Here is an 18,281-nt window from a genome sequence, read left to right as displayed (position 1 = left end):
AGCTTGTGTGTGTGACTGATCTTTAGGCACATATGAGTTTAGTGCATTCAATTTTATCCTTAAAATTGGGTTTGACAATACCAATTGAAGGGGATCGGGACACCTAAGAGACGGGGTGAATTAGGCAACTTAAAAATCTAACTTTAAACTATGACCTCTTTTTCTAACCCTAGCAAAACCTATACAAAAAAATAAACTATTTAAATGTGCAACTACGATTTTGCTAGTGTATTGTTGCTAGTGTATTGCTATCTCTACCGCAAAAGGAGTAAAGCAATCAATGTAAATGCGAAAGCTAAAGAGCAAGGTAGAGATATGCAAACTTCCATCGACGACTCCGGTATTTTTACCAACGTATCGAGAAGCATGCAAGCTTCCCCCTAGTCCTCGTTGGAGCCCCTCGCAAGGGGCAAGCTCCCGGTCGGGTAACTCCATGGATAACCTCGGGCCTTCCCCTTGCGCAAGTGGGTCTCTGGCGTGCCTTCCGGCAAGCCTCTCCCGGATGCTCCCCACCGTCTTCACTATCAAGCTTCCGGTCAAAACGCCGCGGGCCTTGTTCCCTCCGGTACATGGTGGCGGCCACACCACAAACTCGGTTGGTGTGATCTCGCAAGACTACAAGCCCCTCTGATGTACAACAATGATGCTCGCAAGCACCGAGTGATAAGAGGTATGCAAACCTCACTAAACACTAGGCCTAAACCTAGAGCAAGCACATAAGTGGTGGTCTAATCAACCTAAGCACTTCGCAAAGCACATATGCTAATCACCTAATAAAATACTAAGCACTATGCAAGTGGAGATCACTAAAATGGTGTATCAACACCCTTGGTATGTTTCCTCAGCTCCACTCACCTCAAATGGTCGGTTGGGGGGTCTATTTATAAGCCCCACTGAGAAAGTAGCCGTTGGGGACGAAATCCCGCTTTTCTGCTACTGACCAGACTCTGACCAGCGTCCGGTCAGTACTGACCGAACGCGTCTAGTCACAAAAACGGCTCTCTGGAACTGATGTTGATTGGACTCTGGCACCCAGCGTCCGATCACTTTGCTGCTCAGCGTCCGGTCACCTCTATGAGCTGTCCAGCATCCGGTCCAGCGTCCGGTCACCTCTGTGAGCTATCCAGTGTCCGGTCCACTCTGTGAGCTCGTTTTTTCATGATCTTACGTCCTGCTTGGTTCCTATCTTCGTACTTGGACTTTGCTTGATATCTTGGGTCTTATCTTGCGCTTCTAAGGTCTTACTTATGGTGTTGATCATCGGATCATCACGTCGCATTCGTCCAAGTCACGTCTTGTATCCTATTGAACTACAAAACAATCACTTGTAAATTCATTAGTCAAATTTAGTTGTGTTGGTCATGAAACACCAAAATCTAAAGTAAATTGGCCAAGGGTCTATTTTCCTTACAGGTTAGATGGAACCAAACCAATCGGTTCCTCAGTTTTTACCAAACTTCGGTTACCACAAAACGTGAACCAACCGGTTAGTTAGAAATCCCAAGACTGAGGAATTCGGTCTTGGGTAGTTCGGTTTCGGTCCCGGTCATTACCGAACTATCCGACCTAGACATATTTACATAGCAAACGGGTGCCTCCTTCACCAAACTAGACAAAATCGGGGGCCCAGGATGATCATAGGCCTGCCGTTTTCATTCGGCATCAACCAATCACTGTGACTCTTCCATGACACACTTAGGATATGCTACTACCTATAATCCTATCCTATCATATATACAAAATGAGGACCATTACATGATACATCAAGACTAGTTTCTGGACCATAATCGATCAGATCTTCTCAGACTGAGAGCTGATAGTCAGAACAAGCCCGAAGTGGTCGCTGGGTAAGACAGGTAATACCAGCTGACGGATCTCCTGGCGAACTTTCTTCTCCTTGTTGTACGTGACACCTGGTATCACTTCCTCCCCGATCATCTCGATGCTCTCGACCTTGAAATCCGACAACTTGCACACGAACCGGTCCAGCCTCTTCTGCAGCTTACGGTTACCAGATAGCATGACGTTAGCTTTCGTGTCGTAGGTCCAGCCATTTTCGCCGGGCTTCAACTCATCCCAAGCGTCGATCCACCCATCTGGTAGGGGGAAGGGCCCATCTCCTTTGTCATCCCAGTTTGTATCCCCGCAGAATATTACATTGCGGAGTCCTCACAGATTCATTTGCCTGCACTACCGGATACAGGAGCTTTGCCGAGTGCCACCCCCAGAACACTCGGCAAACCGACACTCGGCAAATGCTATTTTGCCGAGTGTTTTTCGTCGGACACTCGGCGAAGACTTTGCCGAGTGCCCCAAAAACACTCGGCAAACATTTTTTGAAAAAAAATAAAAAAAAGCATCAGCCACCGGAGGAAGAAAGGGCGTCGTCGGATCCGGCCACCCTGCCCGCACCGGCGCTGGCCCGCCACCGCCGCCACCGGATCCAGCCTCCCCGCGCCGCGCCACCACCGGAGGGAGAGAGAAGAGAGGGTGCCACCGGAGCACCCCGCTCGCACCGGCGTTGGCCCGCCACCGCCGCCACCGGATCCAGCCTCCCCGCGCCGCGCCACCACAGGAGGGAGAGAGAAGAGAGGGTGCCGCCGAAGGAAGAAAGGGCGCCGCTAGATCTGGTCACCCCGCTCGCACCGGCGTTGGCCCGCCACCGCCGCCACCGGATCCGGCCTCCCCGCGCCGCGCCACCACCGGAGGGAGAGAGAAGAGAGGGTGCCGCCGGAGGAAGAAAGGGTGCCGCCGGAGGAAGAAAGGGCGCCGCCGGATCCGGCCTCCCCGCCATCGGATCCGGCCTCCCCGCGCCACGCCGCCACCGGATCCGGCCTCCCTGTGTCGCGCCACCATCGGAGGGAGAGAGAAGAGAGGGCGCCGCAGGAGGGAGAAAGGGCACCACCAGATCCGCCCTCCCCGTGCCACGCCTCGTTGGATCCGCCCTCCCCATGCCACGCTGCCGGTGGGGAGGCCGCGCCGGGGAAGAAGGGAGGGGCGGGGAAGAAGGGAGCAACCGGGAGAGGAGGGGAGGGAGGCGGTGCTGTCGGGAGGAGAGTGAAGGGGTGGGGACGGGAGGGCGGGGGTGGGGTGCTGGGGACGCGGTTATGTTAAGTAGGTATTTTTTTTGTTTGCCGAGTGTCCCAGACGGGGCACTCGACAAAGTTTTTTTTAATTTTTTCTTCTCCTACTCTTTTTTGCCGAGTGTTTTAGATCTGAGCACTCGGCAAAGTTTTTTTTCATTTTTTTCTTCTCCTTCTTTTCCAGAAAAAAGATTTTTATTTCTTTACCGAGTGTATTTTTTAACACTCGGCAAACAACCTCTTTGCCGAGTGTTTTTGTTTTGACACTCGGCAAAACGGTTTGCCGAGTGTTTTTAGCGCGGCACTCGGCAAAGAACTTGTTCGCGGAGTGTCCGAGGGAATATACTCGGGAAACATAAAAACACTCGGCAAATTTGAAGATTCCGGTAGTGCTGGCCTACTCTTTCCTTGCTGAACATCTGGTCCCAAGTAGGAGGTCCAGGGGATGGCTTGTATGTAGCCACCACCAACTTGATCACACATCCAACAGTCACATCAGCTATGCACAGCTCCCGTCCCATTTTTGAGTTATAGAATGGTTTGCGGTCAAATGACTTCACAGGCAACTTGCTCATCTGAATTTGTTTGTAACAAAGTAAATCAGGATATACAGTCCTCAACCAATCGGGAACAACAAAATTGCACAAGAAATGGCATTTCTGGATGCGCAAAGTTCAGGCACCAAAAGACTAAACATTAAAAAAAAATCATGAGGCAAACAATCCAAAGTAAAAATGCCTCAACATGTAAAACACAGCATATGTAGATGTTGCTGCTAATACTATGCAGAGAAGCAGGAAGCCCATCAGTGTATGGGCAGGCATGAGTATCCTTTGTTGCGTGCCTGAAAAGTAGTAAGCCGTATAGTAGCACCAGCTTATCCATACGGAGTACAGATGGACATGAGCGCATAAAACAGTAACAGGATAGCTAGCTAAGCTTTCTGACATCCTGAAGGGATAGAGTTTACCTCACATTTTATTAAAACCTAGGTACATCTAATATTCTGAAATCTGAATTATGGAACAGGAATTTAGCTCAGATAAAGAAACAGGTTGAGGTAGTGACTAAGCTTTCGAAATGGCAACTAAATCCAGTATTAAACCATGAAATGAATTCTATGCATCAAGAAAACATAAGTACATAACCCTAGCCCCCATGTTATAAAAAACTAAAAAAGAGAAGTCATATGGAACAGTATTTTAAAACTTGACAGGAAACTTAGATAAACTTATAGATCTAAGCAATTCTAATAGAGTATTACATGCCTAAAGTGGTTAATGGTTTATACCTGCATAAAGTAGTATGGTATTTCCATGACCATCTCAGTTTGAGAAATGTTTTATACCTGCATGCTGTAATATGGTCTTTGCATGGCCATCTCATGCGGCAAGGAGCATTTGTATGCTTGCCACCAATCCGATTTTTCGAAAAGCAGATAAATGTTTGGAGTGACCTCCTGCAGTTCCACAAATGAATATCCGAAACCCAAGTAGAAGAGGAAAATAATAAGTAATGCATAGTTTGAATAAAGGACCTGGAAGCATAAGATCTGGGCTGTGATGCTGAATAAGATCTCCAATAGCATCCATCCTTCTAATCAGTTCCAATTCCTCTCGGAACCATACATTGTATGTCATTATTTTGACAGTCTTCTTATCCGAATGATTATTTGAATTTCCTATTGAAGTCATTTAGCCATCAGTGTGACGATATCATACAATTAGGATAGTATATTTGGACATATACAGAATATGAACCCATCTTATAGCATGCATGAGTTTGTTTCACTACTACACAAACTTTATTGGAGGCGGGCATTTTCGGTTTTCCGCGGCGGGCAAAGCCGTCCGCCGCGGCCTAGAGGCCACGGTAAATCGTGGCTTAACCGCGGCGGGCGGCCTTGCCCGCCGTGGTTAATCGATTTACCGCGGCGGGCGGTGTAACGTGCCCGCCGTGGTAAATATACTTTTACCACGGCGGACACGTTAGGATGCCCGCTGCGGTTAATCATTTTTAAAAAACAAAAAAACTAGGAGCCCGTCGGCGAGCTCGTTCTCGAGCCCACTGGCGAGCCCACCGGCGACGGATCCGGGCTTCCCACGGCCGCCACCACCTCGCCAGTCGCTCGCAGGGGACCACACCGACGCCTCCTCACGGATCCCTATGCCTCCTCGCGGATCCCGCCGCGCCGACGCGTCCTCGCCCGCCGTGGTGGAGGTCCCAGCGTTGTGGCCGTGGTGGATCCCGGCGTCGTGGCCGTGGTGGAGATCCACTGTCGGATCCGGTCGCTCCACCGCCAGATCCACGGAGGAAGAGGGTGCAGCCGCCAGATCCGTGGGGGAGGAGGTCGCCGCCGCCGGATCCGTGGAGGAAGAGGTCGCCGTCGCCGGATCTAGAGAGAGGAAGAGGGAGGAGTGAGGGAGATGGAGAGAGGAAGAGGGAGATGAACTCACTGGATTTGAAACCCTAGCCCCGCGCCGTCGTCGTTCATGGAGGATCCGTGGGGGAGGAGGAGGGCGCAGCCGTCGCCGTCGTCCCGCGCGCGCCGCTGTAGGGGGCGGCGCTATGGAGGAGAGCAGCGCCGCGCGCCGCTGCCTGCATCGAGGGAGAGTAGTGGGAGGCAGAGGGAGAGTGGGGGAGGCGGAGAGTTGAGAGAGAGTGGGGGAGGCGGGGAGCTGAGAGAGAGAGAGAGTGGGGGAGGCGGCGACGATGGTGCGAGGGCCTCGGTTTATATTGGAGATGAACATTTACCGTGGCAGGCATCTTAATATGTCCGCCACGGTAAATCGATTTACCGTGGCGGACACCTTACGATGTCCGCCACGGTAAATAGGGTATTTACCGTGGCGGGCATCTTAATATGTCCGCCACGGTAAATCGATTTACCATGGCGGACACCTAAATAGGGTATTTACCGTGGCGGACATATTAAGATGCCCGCCACGGTAAATCGATTTACCGTGGCGGGCAAAAGTGCCCGCTGCGGTAAATAAAAAATGCCCGCCGCGGTAAATCGTGGGATTTACCGCAGCGGGCAAAAATAGGTGCCCGCCACGGAGTGCAAAAGTGCAACGCTGCGCATATTCGTTTGTGTAGTAGTGTTTGCAACTTTTAATTTTTTATCGAAAACATATGATAAACCTCTTTATAATATCAGTTCATGCAATGATGCAAAGAACAAAAATGGTGCGATCACGTAAAAGTTTCATAAAATAAATAATGTAGCCATGATAGAAAACCATATTAGCGTCAAGCTGAAATATAGCCTTGAACAATAATGGAAAAACAATATCTAATTTTCAATCAATAGAATAGTGCATCAAGATTCCTCATCAGCGAACATCTGTACCATTATCGCCATCAGTTAGTGGATAAGCAATGATAAAATTAATGCCTTATAAAGGACCAATTGAAGCTAGATAAGTTCTGGATTGCAACTTCTAAAAGAAAACAGATATAAGCTATGATGTTGCAAGTGCCAGGCCAAATACTATGTAAAAATATAGGTGAGCTAAATCCATAAATGCACGATGCGACAATAATAGAGGGCACACTTTTTGCTGGTAAAAGCTTCCAGAGATGAGGATGATGACATGTGTAAGACTGTTATGGGCTTACAGACAGGGCCGTCTCAATAATTTTGAGGGCCCTCGTGCAAGTAAGGCAAAAGGGCCCAACAATCTAATCTTTCAAAATGACGTTTCAAATACATAATAGTACTACTAATAAGAGATAACTTACAGTATATATTTAGTTCAATAAAAAATGACATTACATCGAATTGAAGAAGCAAAAAGAACGGCAAAATAAATATTATGGTTACCTCAAATGTAGTGTTTTAGTGCTTTTTAAAAGAACCGCCTTCGGGCATTTCTGTACCACCGTCATTGCCATCAGCTTGTGCAATTATTGATTGATCTTGTTCCTGCCTCTGATCTTGACTGACTTCGGCATTCATTGAACTTGGAAAAAAACTTATGTATAGCACTTTTTTTTTATTCTTTCTATTGATCTTCTAGTTTTCTCTGTTTCCTTGTTTGATAACGACAAATGTTTCTTTGGCGGCATCTATCATTTTCAAAAAATATAATTGAATTAGAATTTAGAAAATTAGATTCCTACAACTGATAACTGAACTGGAACTGCAAATTTGCAACTGCAATCACTTACCGTTGGCCACAGAGTCACGGAGCGCCGAGTGTCAAACTGACAAACTGATTCAACAAAACTGGAAAAAAAAAACTGATCAGGGACAGGGAGACATACAGCCAGATAGGGAACGCCGGAGGGCGGAGGCAAGACCAGAACCTGCTGATCGTGCGCTCGCCTTGTTGCTGAGTGCTGACCTGAAGGGCTGAAGGACTGCAGCATGCCGACGAGGTCACCGTGCCCACCGCCGGCCACCCTCAATCCGCAGAGATTCCCGTGAAGCACGCCGTCACCGAAACCGCAAAGGAAGTCGCGACTCGTGATGGCGAATACGAAGGGTCGCTCGCGACCAGGGATACGATCATACGAAGCGGCACCATCAAATGGACTGTATGAGCCTGTATACCTGTAGTAATGAGGGATATACTCATGGGCCCCCAACGCCATGGGCCCCCGGCCGTCGCACTCCCTGCACCTGCCTATCAGATGGGCCTGCTTACAGAAAAGGTAGAACATGGTAAAAAATACATATATATGGTCAAAAATATGTAAACAACTTGTAACTGAATAACTGATTAAAATGTAGCGTATCAAGACAAGAAAGAATCATATATTTGTATCCAACTATCAAAAAGTGGAGCCTAAAAGGAAGAGAAAAAAATCAGCAGTTCACATGAGGTTATCAAAGTAAAATAGCCAAAAAGGTGACCAAGCTAATACCAAAACAAGACAAATAGCACTACTCAAATGAAGTTGATCCCTGATACACCCATATCCATGATGGCAAAAAGCCAAAAACATACCTCAATTTGAGATTTTGGCCACACCAGATGCGAAATAACTACTAATTAGCAGTTGTTAACATTGGCCACACCAGATGCGAAATAACTACTAATTAGCAGTTGTTAACATGTGATCACTAACATTTCTGCCCGTCCCTACTTTCTCCGATTTCATATTATAGTGACTAGTTTGTTACATTTATTGGCAAAATCTTACTGAGGGGATTTAGGATTCAGGAACAATAAAAAGCAAATCTATGTTTCAAAATTACCCTCAGAAACCAACGAATAAGTATCTATGGCTTCCAAAAATCTAACCTTGGTAAAGAAACAAAAGAACCTGACTACCACAGATTATGCGATATTGAACCATGTAATAAAATAAGGATTAGTACTATAATGCCACGAGAGGAAGCAATTCTTGGTGCATCCACCACCAACGTTAACGGAAAATCGAATATTTAATCCGCGAAAAAAAAGAATGGGAAACCCCTAAAAAAACTTTCTTGGCGGCGGGCGCCTTCTCCTCTTCCTCCGCCGCGCCGTCGCCCCGCTCGTCAACGGCGCGCGCCTGAACGGCCTCCGGCGACACCGCGGGTTCCCGCTTCGCCGCGCGCCGCTGCAGCGGGAGGAACGTGGTGCCGGCGAACGCGCCGAAATCCAGCGGGTCGTCGGCGCCAGTCCCACGACAATAAACGGAGGTTGGTAGCGGAGGACATGGCTCGGTAGGGCGACGTGGCGACTCTTCTTGGGAGGGGGAAGGGGAGGGGGAGGGGGAGGGGGAGGTGGTATGGTTCGTTCAGCAAGAACCCGCAAAAGTGGCTCCTCGCCAACATGGACTGCTGCACGCTCTGGGTGCGGCGTCCCAACGCGCTGACGGGCGCGCTCGGCACCGACCACGACGTGATCCTCAAGGCGCTAAAGCTGTGGCTCGTGCTCCGCTTCCACGGCGTGGAGGGCCTGCGCGGCCTCGTGCGCATGGCCGCCGCGTTCGAGGCCATGGTGCGAGCGATGCGCGGTTCGTGGAAGGCGTCTATGCCGGTGCGTTCGTCATCTCGGCGTCCTGATGCCCAAGGAAGGCGTCTATGCCGGTGCGCTCACCGAGAAGATGGAGGACCTCGTGTCGTCACTGTTCCTGCCCCTGTACTTCCTGTCCAGCTGGTTCAAGACCAACGTGGCCACCATCTCGGGGCCAAGTCCTGGAGCTTCCTCGCGCTCGGGCTGCTCATGAACACCAAGGGGCTCGTGGAGCTCATCGTGCTCAATATCGGCCGCGAGTCCGTGACCGCAATGTGCATAACGAGGAGGCGTTCACCATCCTGGTGCTCACCACCACATTCATTACCACCCCGGCCGTCAGCGCGGTCTACAAGCGGAGCGGAGCGGCGCGTCGTCGTCGTACAAGCACCTTACTGTGGAGCGCAGCGGCGGCGAGGCCGACAGCGAGCTGCGGGTGTTGGCATGCTTCCACGCCAGCGGGCAGCGGCGGAGCAAGCTGACCATGTACGCCACGCATCTCGTGGAGCTTTCGGAGCGGTCGTCGGCCATCTCCATAGTGCAGCGCGCGCGCTCCGCAACAGGCTGCCGTTCTCGGGAGAGGCAAGAACCTGGTCGTGGCGGGGCGGTCGGCGCCGACGCCACCGCTGGTGAAGAAGAGCAACTGGCCGGAGGCCGGAGCTGGGACCCGTAGGGAGCTACCTGGCGACGCCAGAGTTCTCGACGACGGCGTCCGTGCTGGTCGTGCAACGGTACAACCAGCGGAGCGACACCACACTACCGAGTGCTCGGAGCCTGGCCGAGTGTCGAAACGGGCACTCGGCAAAGAGGTAGTTTGTCGAGTGCCGTACTCGGTAAAACCGGTCCTTGGTAAAAGACGTTTTTATCTTGTGCCAAACACTCAGTAAAGAGGGACACTCGGCAAAGAAGAACCCTGGGCAAAATACCTCAGCCGACGCCAGTGGCCCCTCCGTCATCCTTTGCCGAGTGCTGGCCGTTAGCACTCGGCAAATGTTCTATCTTTGCCGAGTGCTGCAAGCCTGGCACTCGGCAAAGAGGTTCCTTTGCCGAGTGCCAGTTCCGACACTCGGCAAAGTATTTTTTTTATTTTTATTTTTAAATTTTTTCTGTGGCATTTATACAGTACCTTGAAGCACATGTTCCAATTTAAAATTTTTTTATGACTTTTTGGTATATTTTTAAAAAATTTTATGTTTACTTGAATTTTTCTCGAAAAAGTAAATTTGAACTGTAGGTGTATGAAATATTGGAATTTAGCGATTCAAAAAATGGTATTCATGTTTTTTATTGTATTTTGAGGCCGTGTGCAGGGACATTCGTGAAATTTCGAACATATGTTTCACGAAACATGACCACCAACTTGTTAGAAAAGTGTTTTTTAATTATATAAAATGCAAACAAAGTCTGAAAATCACAAAACTTGTCGAGATGTCGTGTCATCGCATGTAGAGGCTGTGGTAAAAAATTTAGAAGTTTCCGAGCAAGTTGTGACGTACGATGCCCGCTCCCACTCTCCTAGCCGCGCGCCGCAACCGGCCCCGCCCCGCCGCCGCCCGACTGCTCCGGCGCGCGCAGCCGTCCCCGCTCAGCCCCGCTCCACCACGGCCGTCCCCGCCGCCGGACTGGTGCCCTGCCCCCTGAACCGCCGGATTGGAGGAGAGGAGGAGCAGGGCAGTAGAGGAGAGAAGGGAGGTGGAGGAGAGAAGGGAGAAGGAAGGAGAAGGGAGGAGAAGGAGAAGGGAGAAGGAAGAAGGAGAAGGAAGGAGGAAGGAGGAGGAGCCTCGACCGCCAGCCACGCCCTTCGTCGTCCGTCCCCGCCGTCGTCCCCGCCCCTCGCTGGAGACGAAGGTGACCCCGGCAACACGTCGCCCGACTCCACCGCCACCCAAGGTATAAAGCCCCCCGGTTGTCAGCCTTTGTGCCTTGTATGTCATTGACGGCCTTCGTGTCGTATGTGGATGTGTGGGCCTTCGTGCCGTACGTGGATGTGTGGGCCTTCGTGCCGTATATATGCTGTCGGCCATCGTACTGGCTTTTTTCTTGCAGGTTTTGGAAACCTCCCCGTACAGGGGAGGTTTTGCCGAAATTTTTAACTTATAGTATTATAATTCTTCTTTTGCAGAGCAGGACCCGTCGGAGGGGACCCGGAGTACGTAGGCGACCCTGATCGTCTTCGTCGGCGCTGCGGTCCTGCCTGCACAACGTTGCCTCGCCACTGCCCCGCTAGCCTGACTCCACCGCCACCCTAGGTATAAATAACCTCTCTTCCTTATGGTTGTCACAGATCAGTGTAACCCAGTTAGGCGTCTCCCGTTCGAAACAGATACGGTTGGAGGTATGTGGATCTTCGCATATCTAAGACCGTATCTGTTTCAGATTGTCCACTTTTTTGGACAGCCCGCGGATGCATAGATGGGGTAGTTTCCATGTTCTGCTTCGATCTGAGACAGAGTTTTGGCACCACCTCCCTGTTGTTCTCCGGATACACACACTCCCTTCCAGGACGTGTATCGGGAGAACAGTGGAGAGGTGCGGCCAAAATTCTGTCTCGGATCGGAGTAGAGCATGTAAACTAACCTCATCTACGCATCCGCGGGTGGGATTAGGACATATCCTCACCCATTAGATAGTAGGCACGCCGTTCAGATGCAATTGGTGGTTATATTACTCGCTCATGTATATGCTAGAGGATGGATAACCGTGAGTGGGGGGGATGTACACGGGCCGCCCAAGTCAGGCTGAAATCACCCCTGAATGGATGGACAAGACCGACGGTTTCTTGAACCAAGCATTTGGCAAGGCAGCTAATGGAGCGAGAGACACATTCTATCCCTGTAGCGAATGCGGGAACAGGAAAAGAAAAATAAGGAAGATCATGGGGGAACATCTTTGCAAGTATGGATTTACGCCCAACTATACCCGGTGGGTGTTCCATGGTGAAGCCCATCGTACTAGAGAGGAGGTGGTGAGACCACGCTTGGAGGCGTTTGATGCTGATGGCGGGGTAGCAGGATGGTTATGTGACTTTCACGAAGCAACGTTTGCTGAAAGACCTACGGAGGAGGGGGAGGAGAAGGAGGATGAGGAGGAGCCAGAGCCAACCGGAAAGGCGTTCTACCAAATGTTGTCTTTGGCACAGAAGCTCCTATATGAGAAGGCAACGGTTTCTCAACTAGATGCCATTGGACGCCTAATGGGGTTGAAGTCCCAGTAAAACATGAGTCGAGCCTGCTTCAATGGTATGTTGGCAGTTATTGGTGGGCTGCTTCCGGAGGGTCATATTCTGTCGAGCAGCTTCTACGAGTCACAGAGACTCCTTCGTGCACTTAAGATGCCGTATGAGCAGATACATTGTTGTCCGAAGGGGTGTGTCCTATTTAGAAAAGATCACAAGGATGCAAAGTACTATCCAAAGTGTAAATCCTCTAGGTATGTGGAGGTAGGCAAAGGTGATGGCCAGAAGGAGCAGCTTGAGATCCCCATAAAAGTCCTACGGCACCTTCCGATCATACCGAGGCTCCAACAGCTATTCATGACCGAGGAGTCCGCGAAATAGATGACATGGCACAAGAATGGCATTCGATACAATCCTGACAAGATGGTACATCCAGCTGATGGTGAAGCATGGAAAAGCTTTAATCGCAAGCATCGTGACAAAGATCTTGAGGCCCGTAATATACGTGTTGCGCTGGCAACGGATGGGTTCAATCCTTATGGAATGATGTCGGCCCCATACACTTGTTGGCCCGTGTTCGCTATCCCCCTCAATCTCCCCCCGGGGTCCTCCTTCAACGGCAAAACATATTCTTGACGTTGATAATTCCTAGACACCCGGGAAACAAAATGGGTGTGTACATGGAGCCTGTTTATGATGAATTGATCAGTGCTTGGAATGAAGGGGTATGGACTTACGACCGAGCTACAAAGAAAAACTTCAAAATGTATGTTTGGTACCAGTACTCCATGCATGACTTCCTGGCGTATGGGATATTCAGCGCTTGGTGTGTCCACGGGAAGTTCCCATGCCCGGTATGCAAGACAACTCTGGAGTTCATTTGGTTGAAGAAGGGTGGCAAGTTTTTGTCGTTCGACAAGCATCGACAGTTCCTCCCTCTTAACCATGCATTCAGACAAGACACCAAGAACTTCACGAAAGGTGTTAAGGTGACCGACCTTGAACCTCAAAAGATGACTGGTGCCCAGGTTCATGCTCAGATAGATGCTCTCGTGGTCAATCCACAGAAAGATATTCGAAAGAAAGATAATCCAAAGAAAGATTGCTTTATGGGATATGGTGTCGAACATATGTGGACTCATAAGTCGGGCTTGGAGAGGCTTCTCTATTTTGATGACCTTCTCCTTCCACATAATATAGATGTAATGCACACTGAGAAGAATGTCGCTGAAGCACTTTGGGCAACACTCATGGACATTCCTGATAAGACAAAGGACAACCCTAAGGCCAGAGTGGACCTGGCAACACTATGCGATAGACCAAAGCTAGAGATGTTGCCTCCAATAGACGGCAAGCCATGGAAAAGGCCTAAGGCCGATTACGTCTTAGAAAAGAAGCATGGGACGGAAGTGATACAATGGATGTAGACGTTAAAGTTCCCGGATGGGTATGCAGTGAATCTGAGGAGGGGAGCGAACCTAGAGATTGGCCGAGTCTTAGGGATGAAGAGTCATGACTACCACATATGGATTGAGCGGCTTCTTTCATCGATGGTTCGAGGCTACGTCCCTGAGAATGTCTAGAAGGTGCTGGCAGAGTTGAGCTTTTTCTTCCGCCAGCTTTGTGCCAAGGAGGTATCTATGAAAGTGGTTGAGGAGTTGGAAAAAGCGGCACCTCTGTTGCTCTGTAAGTTGGAGAAGATCTTTCCACCTAGCTTTTTCTTGTCGATGCAGCATTTGATTTTACACCTCCTGTCCGAGGCACGAATGGGGGGCCCGTGCAGAACCGTTGGTGCTATCCAATCGAGAGATGTCTAAAGACTATTCGTAAGAAATGTGGAAACAAAGGCAGGATTGAGGCTTCCATTGCTGAGGCATTCATTCATGAGGAGGTGTCAAACTTCACAACAACATACTATAATGAGAACCTTCCTAGCGTGCATAATCCACCCGCTCGGTACAACGAGGACGAAAATGAATCGACCCTTAGCCTTTTCAAAGGGCCATGCGGGAGAGCAAGTGGAGCGACCACAAAGACCTTGAGCTATGAAGAGTGGCGCAAGATCATGCTCTACGTGTTGACCAACCTTGACGAAGTGGAAACGTATCTGTGGTAAGTTCTCAATGAACTTGTTACATACTCCATAACTTTTGTACATCCAACAACATTGTTCCTTGTCGGTGCAGGGATTTTTTTTATGAATCCTGGCATCATTCAAGGCCACCTTCTGACCATGAATGAGAGACCCTTCTTCAACATGGTTTGCCTGATTTCATTACATGGTTCCAAAAAAAGGTACCGGCCAACTTAGCTCTTACTAAGTTTGACGTTCTAAGTTACCTAATTTCATTTCTCTCCTGCTTGAACTTGCAGTGCCAAAGGGATGTGTCTATAAGTGCTAAATTACGACAGGTGGCCAATGGCTTTGACTATAAGATCTTGTCATTTAACGCTTATGACGTGAATGGATATCGCTTCCACACAACAAGGTACGAGCAGAGTCGTCCCAATCCAAGGACCACGAATACCGGAGTATTTACGCCTGATACTGATCAGGAGGAGTATTATGGGACAGTTGATGAAATATATGAGCTCGAGTACCGTGGTTCCAAAGCACTTAATCCTATCATATTCAAATGCCAGTGGTTTGATCCTACAGTATCGAGAAAGTCCCATCAGCTTGGGATAGTCGAAACTCGATAGGATTCCTTCTATCTAGGAGAAGATGTCTATATTGTGGCTCAACAAGCCATACAAGTTTATTATTGTCCATATGCTTGCAAAACCGACCCACGTCTTCAGGGTTGGTATATTGTGCACAAGGTATCACCACACGGTAGATTACCTCGCCCAAACCCTGATGATTACAACTTGAACCCAAACACGCATGACGGAGAGTTCTATCAACAAAAAGAGGGGCTACCAGGGATGCTTGAGATAGACTTAACTGGAGAGATCGAAATGGAAGCAGACGAGGAATGGGTTGTTGACGAGGACGCTGCAAATGAGGTGCATGATCCAAAGGACTTGGAAATGCTTGATGGACTACGACTAGGCAATGACAACAATGAGGATGAGGTTGTTGAGGATTTGGACAATCTTGATAGTGATGACGATACCTATCGTCCAGATAATCCCGATTATGAAGAATATTAGAAATACATGTAATACTATGTTATTTTGTAATTACATTTTCTTTATTTTGCATCTCTTACTAAGTACGTCTCGTTTATCTGTACTTACTGGTTTACTCTTTTGAATTGCAGGTGATGGGGCCCACTAGGAGGAGCTGCCCCTCGGTTTACGCCAACCGGAGGGACATGGCGGAGGCGTCAGAGAGGCCGAGGAGGCCGAGAGGCAGGCCCAGGTGGGAGCCGTTGACTGACCACGGGCGCAGCTCCTCACGCGACTCTGTGCACGACGACGACCTTTAGCACATGGTGGACGGGGACGGGGGTCCACGGACGGAGGACGAGGAGGTGGTTCTAGCGACGGAGGACGAGGAGGCGGCGACGGTAGGGGGTTCCACTTCCTCTGGTACGTCAAAGCCCTACCAGCGAGGTCCCGCAAAGCTCCCGAAGCGACCGATACATGTTGAGAGGCGCCCACTGATTGCACCCGAGGGTGATAAGTAAGTAACTTCATATGTTCTTCATTTGATATGTTGAAAAATCATAATAACAACTAATAGCTATTGTGGACCACTTGTGCAGGAACTGGGTGCTTGTGGACCAGGCGGCCCTAGCACGCAATGTGAATGGCATCCTAGGACTTCTGTGCAAGGAACACTTTCCTGGCCTGGTTAGGAAAGGAGATCAGGATTGGGAGCCGGCCTGGACGTTCGACCACTATGCCCTCGTGCAGGATGCTCTAGATCATAATGGCATCCGCTGTAGAAACAAGGCAGATTGGGTGATTAGGGAGTTGTGGGTAAGTCTTTCTTGCACTACATTCCTCAATTCCTTGCATTCATTGGACATTCTTGAAATAAAATAATGGATACCTCGTGTCTTTATGCAGGACTTCTTCAGAATCCAGGAGGGACAGGAGGAAAGTGCGTATCAGGTGGCTTACGCTTCCTGTAAAAAGCGTGTCATGGACTTGCACTACGAGTCCCGCATCCAGGCCCACATAGACTACAACGCCAAGTTTCTACTCAGGCGTGTCAACAAAGAGGAGGCAAGACGGATGACGCTGACAAGGGAGCAGTACATACAGGTAAATACAAAACATGAATATTTATTTCTTTTGAGATTAAGTATGCCTAATTTGATCTTCTGATATGTCGTCTACTTGATGTCCTGTAGGCGATTCCAAGCTGGTGTGCCACCCACCCCGATTGCTGGGAATATATTGTGGACACCTGGTTGGACGGGGACTGGCAGAAGAAGCACGAGGAGGCCCACGATAGGCGTTTGCAGATGCCAGGTGTACCTCACCATCAGGGCAGCCGCAGCCTCAGCAAATATGCAAAAGCATATGTAAGTCTCCGCCATTGCTCTAATCTAGCCGCGCTCAATTCCGCATCATTTCTAACCACATGTTGTTGTCTTTCTCGTAGTCGGATGCACACGGTGGCCAACCAGTTGGTCAACTCAAGGCATATGCTCTGGCTCACATGGGCAAGGCGATGGCCGACATCGAGTATGACCTAGATGCCCCGCTTGAGGCGTACACCAACTCCAGCGTCCACACCCGCCTCTCTTCGTACACGGAGGCGGCAAGGTCAGTCCATGGGTCGGGTTACGATCCAAGAACCGAGGAGCGCCTTGATCCTGAGCTCGTGATGAGGGTGGGGCAAGGCAAGAAGCATGGACGGTTCTGGATTGGCGACGGCGTCCTCGACATGGCCTCTACTCCTCCTCTCCACCAGCTCCGAGCAGCGAGCACGAGCTCAAGCGTGCCCATACGCCAACGGCCGACCGCGGTGTTGGCACTCCAGGTAAGCATTCCTGTTTCATTTGTCGTTCTTTGACTTTTACATACCTTACCTATGCATTATTGAAACATTGGGGTCAAATGCTGCAGGCCCAGGTGCAGGAACTGCAGGCCGAGTGGGAGGCCGAGCGGTAGAGGCTACAGACTTTGGAGGCCCAACGGGAGCAAGATCAGCGGCAGATGGCCGAGATGATCAAGTTCATGCAGCAAATTGGCCAGCAACAAGGTTGGACGATCCCACAGACGCTGCTTGCTCCAGATCCACCTCCATAATGTCCTAATTCTACCCCGGTGAATATAAGTATGAAGTTTTACTTTCTATGCTGAAACTTAGAAAAACCTAGTGAAACCTAAAGAAACCTAGTGGTGGTGGTGGTTGTTGTGCTGTGGTGTTGGTGGTGGTGGTCACGGTGTTGTGGTGCTCATGGTGGTGGTGGTGGTGTGGTGGTGGTCATGGTGGTGATGTGGTGGTGGTGAAGTGTTGGTGATGGCGGTGATGTGGTGGTGGTGGTAGTGGCGGATATTTATCTTACATATTTATTTCTTCTCTTGTCGCTCACGTGCAATCTCTTCTATTTTGTGCAGCATCAATCGGGGGCGGCGTCGAACCACCTCGGAGGGTCGCCGGGATCGCACTTTGGGCCATCCCAACTCGGACCGTCGCCGTGAGCTTCAAATGGCAGCCGTTGTGATATAATGCACTTGTGAACTATGCTTGTGTGTTTGGACTTTGGACTTGGGAGTCGATATTGTGATACTTGTATGCTATGTTTGTGTTTGTGGTGGATTGTGATATACATTTGTATTATATATATATATATATATTTGTGTGAAATATAGTTGTGTTATATATATATATATATGATGTATATCTTGTTTGCAACGATGGAAGACTAAAAACCAAAAAAAATTGAATTTTTTCATTTCTTTGCCGAGTGTCATGACCATGACACTCGACAAAGCTGGGAATCTGGGACACCTAGTTTCCCAGCTTTACCGAGTGCCATGGTCAAGGCACTCGGCAAAGAAAATGCAAAAAAAAAAGAAAACAAGATTTGCCGAGCGCCAGATTCAGGCACTCGGCAAAGAAGTTTTTTAAAAAAATAAAAAACACATTTCTTTGCCGAGTGCCGA

At 49.5% G+C, this 18,281-nt stretch overlaps 1 pseudogene; it reads right to left on the bottom strand.

Moving 5' to 3' along the window:
* Window positions 1-1,658: 1,658 nt before the first annotated feature.
* LOC136484274 (uncharacterized) lies at window positions 1,659-8,748 on the bottom strand (annotated as a pseudogene).
* Window positions 8,749-18,281: the final 9,533 nt, after the last annotated feature.

This window comes from Miscanthus floridulus, chromosome 1, assembly GCF_019320115.1.
Source record: "Miscanthus floridulus cultivar M001 chromosome 1, ASM1932011v1, whole genome shotgun sequence".
NCBI classification, from domain to species: Eukaryota; Viridiplantae; Streptophyta; class Magnoliopsida; order Poales; family Poaceae; genus Miscanthus; species Miscanthus floridulus.
This window is presented reverse-complemented; position numbering and strand designations above follow the sequence as displayed.